The sequence below is a fragment of the Hyla sarda genome, chromosome 8 (assembly GCF_029499605.1).
Source record: "Hyla sarda isolate aHylSar1 chromosome 8, aHylSar1.hap1, whole genome shotgun sequence".
NCBI classification, from domain to species: domain Eukaryota; kingdom Metazoa; phylum Chordata; class Amphibia; order Anura; family Hylidae; genus Hyla; species Hyla sarda.
This window is the reverse complement of record NC_079196.1, coordinates 175,315,813-175,321,163: the sequence shown is the minus strand read 5'-3', so window position 1 is coordinate 175,321,163 and position 5,351 is coordinate 175,315,813.

Sequence of the window (5,351 nt, the reverse complement as noted above, 5' to 3'; positions counted from 1 at the left end):
CAATGTGTGCCCATTGTTTTCTAGGGGAATATCCACTGCAGTTCATACTGTGGGTTTTCAATATGGCAGAATAAGGGTCGTGTCACTTATTCTGATGTATTCCTCAGGAACACACCAGCCACCGATTATCCCCGTTGAGCTACATAACCTCCCTGTTGCTTTCTTACCTGATTGACATAAGTAAGCCATTTTGTTCATTTTCCCAGCAGGTCTTGAAATAGCCGGAGCAAGACATTGATCACATCACCGCTGCCCGAATGTACTATTCCAGACACTGTATCCCTGTTGATACAGACATGAGACTAAAAGCATCAGATGGGACAGAGGTGAATAGAGTGATGATCCCAATCTATGTAAATCCCTGAGGAATAGGCCTGGTCCTATTATACAAGAAATGACTGATGGTATGCCGATAACCTGTGTAATATGTAAGTGCCTTATCCTAATATGACTCGGCCTCTATAATGCGGTTACTCGTCAAGCACAGATAATGTAGTACATACCTTTATAACGTGACATAATGCACGTCTATATTGTTTGTGATCCCATTACACTTGCTTATGTATCTATATAAATCTCACCTTGTGCATGTATGTTCCAGTATAACTTGCAAATAATGCAGGAACATACACAAACACATATGGTGAGATATTTTGATGTAACTTGGTACATGCTACTTATAGGGGGAGTTAAATCAACCCTAACCCATCCCCCATGCAAGTGTGGGGTTTCTCTCTTAAAGAAATACTCCGCCCCTAGACATCTTATCTCCTATCCAAGGGATAGGGGATAAGATGCCTGATTGTGGGGCTCGTGCCACTGGGGACCCCAGGGGATCTCCCTGGGGTACCCGCAGTTCATTTAGAGCGTCAGGTGCAGCTCCGGAGGCTTGTGACGCCCCCCTCAATGCAATTCTATGGGAGGGGCGTGACATCACGAGTGGGGCATGACCGTGACGTTTTGAGCCTCTGCCCGGCATCAGCAGTCATACGGCACGCAGCTAACTTCGCTCTATGCACTGGATGTCTGGGGTCCTGCCGCTGGATAGGGGACAAGATGTCTAGGGGCGGAGTACCCATTTAAGTCTCATGCAAGTCTATGGGACTTCCAGTAGATCTTCTGATCTAGTTACTCTTGGTCTGCACATTCACAATGGCTTTTAAACATCCTGCCTCTGGACCAATGTGATGGTAAAGTATGATATAACTGTCTGGAAGGAAGGTGCTGGGTATGAGCTATAAGGACAGGATATGAAGCTACTGGAAACTACTCGGTGAACGGTCTCCAACGTCATGAGGTATTCCCACAGGACTGGTGTAGATCAAGCCCCTTCCTGCATGTCTGCAGCCTCTAAAGGTGGGTGGGACGCTGACGACAGCTGCATAAACAGCATAGGCCATGGTGTCAGACTGTTGGTGCAATTCTTCTTAAAGGAGTACTCCGCCCCTAGACATCTTATCCCCTATCCAAAGGATAGGAGATAAAAGGTCTGATTGTGGGGGTCCCGCCACTGGGAACGCCCGTGACCTCTCCTGCAGCACCCCTTGTCATCTGCCGCCAGACATCCTTTGGATAGGGGAGATGTCTAGGGGCGGAGTAACCCTTTAATGTCAATGGGAGTTGCACAAACTGCATAAAACGGCCTGCTCAGCTGTTTTCAACTACCTCCAGGGGTAGCAACCAGGACTCAGGGTGCCTCAATCTCCACCTAGGAGGGAGTTACATCTATTGGAAGTATATATGGTATTATCCTATTGATTTGCAATAAATGTCCATTTATGAATAACCCTCACAGTTACTTAACAAGCAAAACAAAACCTTTTGACATGTCACAGAGACACGTCAAAAATGTTGATTGGTCAAAGACTTAATGGGGCCACAGGACATTGATCACAGAGTTGGTGAGTGGCACGTGATCATGCTTGGAGGGTCTCTGAACTTAGATCCCGGGAGATGGAAACTCTGGACATGTCTTTGTAACTTGTCAAAGTTTTTTATTTTTTTATTTTTATGACAGGCACACTTCAAATTATTTAAAGTTTATCTTAGTGTATCTTCTAGCAGCTGCCATAGCAGGAAATAAATAAGAAAAAGTATGTTAAAGAAAAGGTATTTTTCTAATATGTAGTATAAGCAGAAATCAACAAGTAAAAAAAATCAGATCATACCTATCTCCATAGCAGTCTCATTACTACATTACAAGATGTGGCAGAGATATATTGGGACGTGTAAAGTGTCAGTAAGATGTCACTGATTAATGGGGTTCTTCTGCACCCTCTTATGTAATTCCTTCTCCCTCCTATGGCACCACTGCTGAGTTTTCAAACCACCTGTCTAGATTAAGGGTAGGTTCACACTGCGGAATAGTAGCTGAATCTCCGCTCGAGGAATTCAGTGAGCGGAGGTTCAGCCGGCGGTGTCAGTAGGACCGCGTGGCACTGCGCCGTCACCATTGATGGCTATGCAGTGCTCACGGACTTCCGCACAAAGAATGAACATGCTCTTTCTCTGCGTGGAACAATTTCAGCGGCGAAATTGTCTGCTGCTGAGAATCCAGTGTGAACGTATCTCACAAAAAGACCCATTCACACAGATGCTAACGTTCACTGTGCGGAATTTTACTCGTGGAATTCCGCTCACGGAATTCCACAGGGATTCCGCAGTGTGAACATACCCTAAGAATGTATACAATTCTTCATGTATCTTTATAAGGGAATTCTGACACAAAGCTCCCTTCACACAGACATAATGCTTTGTGACAAAAACCTGTCCTTAACCATCCCTTGGGGCAACTCTGTGCATATAATTGAGTATTCCTTCCACTTAATGAATATTTCATCTAGACTAAGGCTGCTGTCACATTTTTTTTTTAACCCCTTAAGGACTCAGGATTTTTCCATTTTTTTTCCTCCTCACCTTTTAAAAATCATAACCGTTTCAATTTTGCACCTACAGATCCATATGAGGGCTTGTTTCTTGCACCACCAATTGTACTTTGTAATGACAGTCATTATACTAAAAAATCTACAAAAATAAAAAGTGGGACAAAATTGACCAAAATAAATAAATAAAATTGCTGTGATCTCAAGTTTTTATCAGCACCATTTTTGTTTTGATGGGACTTTTTGAATACTTTATATTAAAAATTTATAAAAAGCTAAGTAAAAGGGGTGATTCAAACGTTTATTAGGCGTTAAATCACTGTTATTAACTTAATTTTTTACACATTTATAGCCCCCATAGGGGACTATAACATGCAATCTCCTGATTGCAGACAATGATCAATCTCAGGCATGGAACAATGAATCGGCAATCAGACTAGGAAGGTAGAGACCCTCCTTGTGTCCTCTCAGCTGATCAGGACACCGCGGTTGTACCAGTATTAGCCACGGGTCCTGGCCATTGCTACTTGCTGGGACCTCATGACAGAGAGGAGGGAGGGGGAAGGAGATGAGCTCATCATACTCCAGGGGAAATGGCCCCAGCCTCTCAGAGAAATGCAGAAAAACTCATCACAGTAATACATAGATCTAGAGGTATTTAGCATATTAAAGGGTTACTCGGCTCCCCAGCATCCGGATCTCAATGTTCTGAACGCTGGGTGCTGGCTTCAGTGTTCATGCCCGCCCCCTCGTGACGTCACCCCCCTCAATGCAAGTCTATGGGAAAGGGCGTGACGGCCGTCGCGCCCCCTTCCCGTAGACTTTCATATATTTAAGTCTGCATACCACTCCATTATGGAACTGGTTCCAACAGCCAGCTGCTCCCGCTCCAGGATGACACCAACCTCTCTGTACTTTACAGCGCTGTGCCTGCCAGTGCAGCAGATGAAGGTGAGCACTGTATTGAAAGAGCTAGAGCATTACAGAGCACCATATCTGCTTCCCCCACTTTTTCCATAAATATATATATATATATATATATATATATATATATATATATATATATATATATATATATATATATATATATATATATATATATATATATATATATATATATATATATATATATATATATATATATATATAGTAATCTAAGGGGATAGAAAAGTACTGCCGGGTGACCGAAAATTATCTATTTCGGTGTGTACTTAAGCAAGTTACTTGTTGCTGTCAAATGACTTTCATAGTTTGGAGGTGGAGAACGCCTTGTGTACTTGTTAAGTTTCTTTTTTTTATCTTTATAACAATGATAAGTTGGAAATTTAGCAAACCATAATACTAAGTAGGAAATAGTAGGGTGGAAGGAAATAATGTGTAAAAGTGAAGTCTTCTGGGATTGCAAGAAGCGTCAACCCATTGGAAGGGTAACAAAAAAAATGGTGATAATATCTGCTACTTGTCTGGGGTGGGGAGTAGGTTGGGGATTTGGAGGGATAACATGTGAAGGCTTCTTTTAATGTGAATTTTGGACATTAAAAATAAAAAAAGTTAAAAGGAGAACCCCAACCAAAACAAATGAATCCCCTATCCACATGATAGGGAATAAGTAGCTGATCTCGAGGGGTGGGACCATTGGAACCCCCGTGATCTCCAGAACAGGAGCCGGCTCTCAGTGAAGTGCATGTGCTGCAGACTGCACGTGCTCAATTCATTTCTATGCGAGTGCTGAAGAGACCAGAGTACAGAACTCTGGCATCTCCAGTGCTCCTATAGAAATAAAAGGTCTCCAGGTAACAAACAGACAGACAAACAAACAAACACACACACACACACACACACACACACACCTGTGGTACCTTTTTCAGAGATCATGTTTGTTTGTTTTGGTTAGAGTTCTCCTTTAAAAGGTAAAAAAAAAAACAAAAAAAAAAAAAAAACATTCTATCATAGAAACAAATGCAAGGTTAATTTTGGCCCTAAATGATGTGAATAGTTGGAAGGAAGAGAACACCTTGTGTACTCGTTAAGTGAGTGCGCTAAACAGACAAGAAAAACTCAGTTTTGAACATATATACTTTTACTTCAAACCTTGATATTTCATATCAATTTCCTTTTCAACACAGAATGTACTGCATGGGTAGATTCCAGAAAACAGTGAGACGTCAGGAATGTTGTGACTGAGAAGCTATCAGAGGCCATACCCATTGATACCTTGATAGATGCTGAGAGTTGTAGTTCCAAAAACTTGTCACATGTAAGCCACTGGCATACGAAAGTGTGAAAAGGGCTAGAAATCATATATATGTTTTTATCCATGACAGGGCCAGAGCTCAGTGCCTGCACCAATAAAGCCATTGTTCATCAGAACCAATGTCCTATTCATCACTTTCTAGGGACAAAAAATAAAATTAAAATAAAACGTTTCAAAATTCAGTTTTTCTATAAAAAAAAAAAAAAGGTACACGG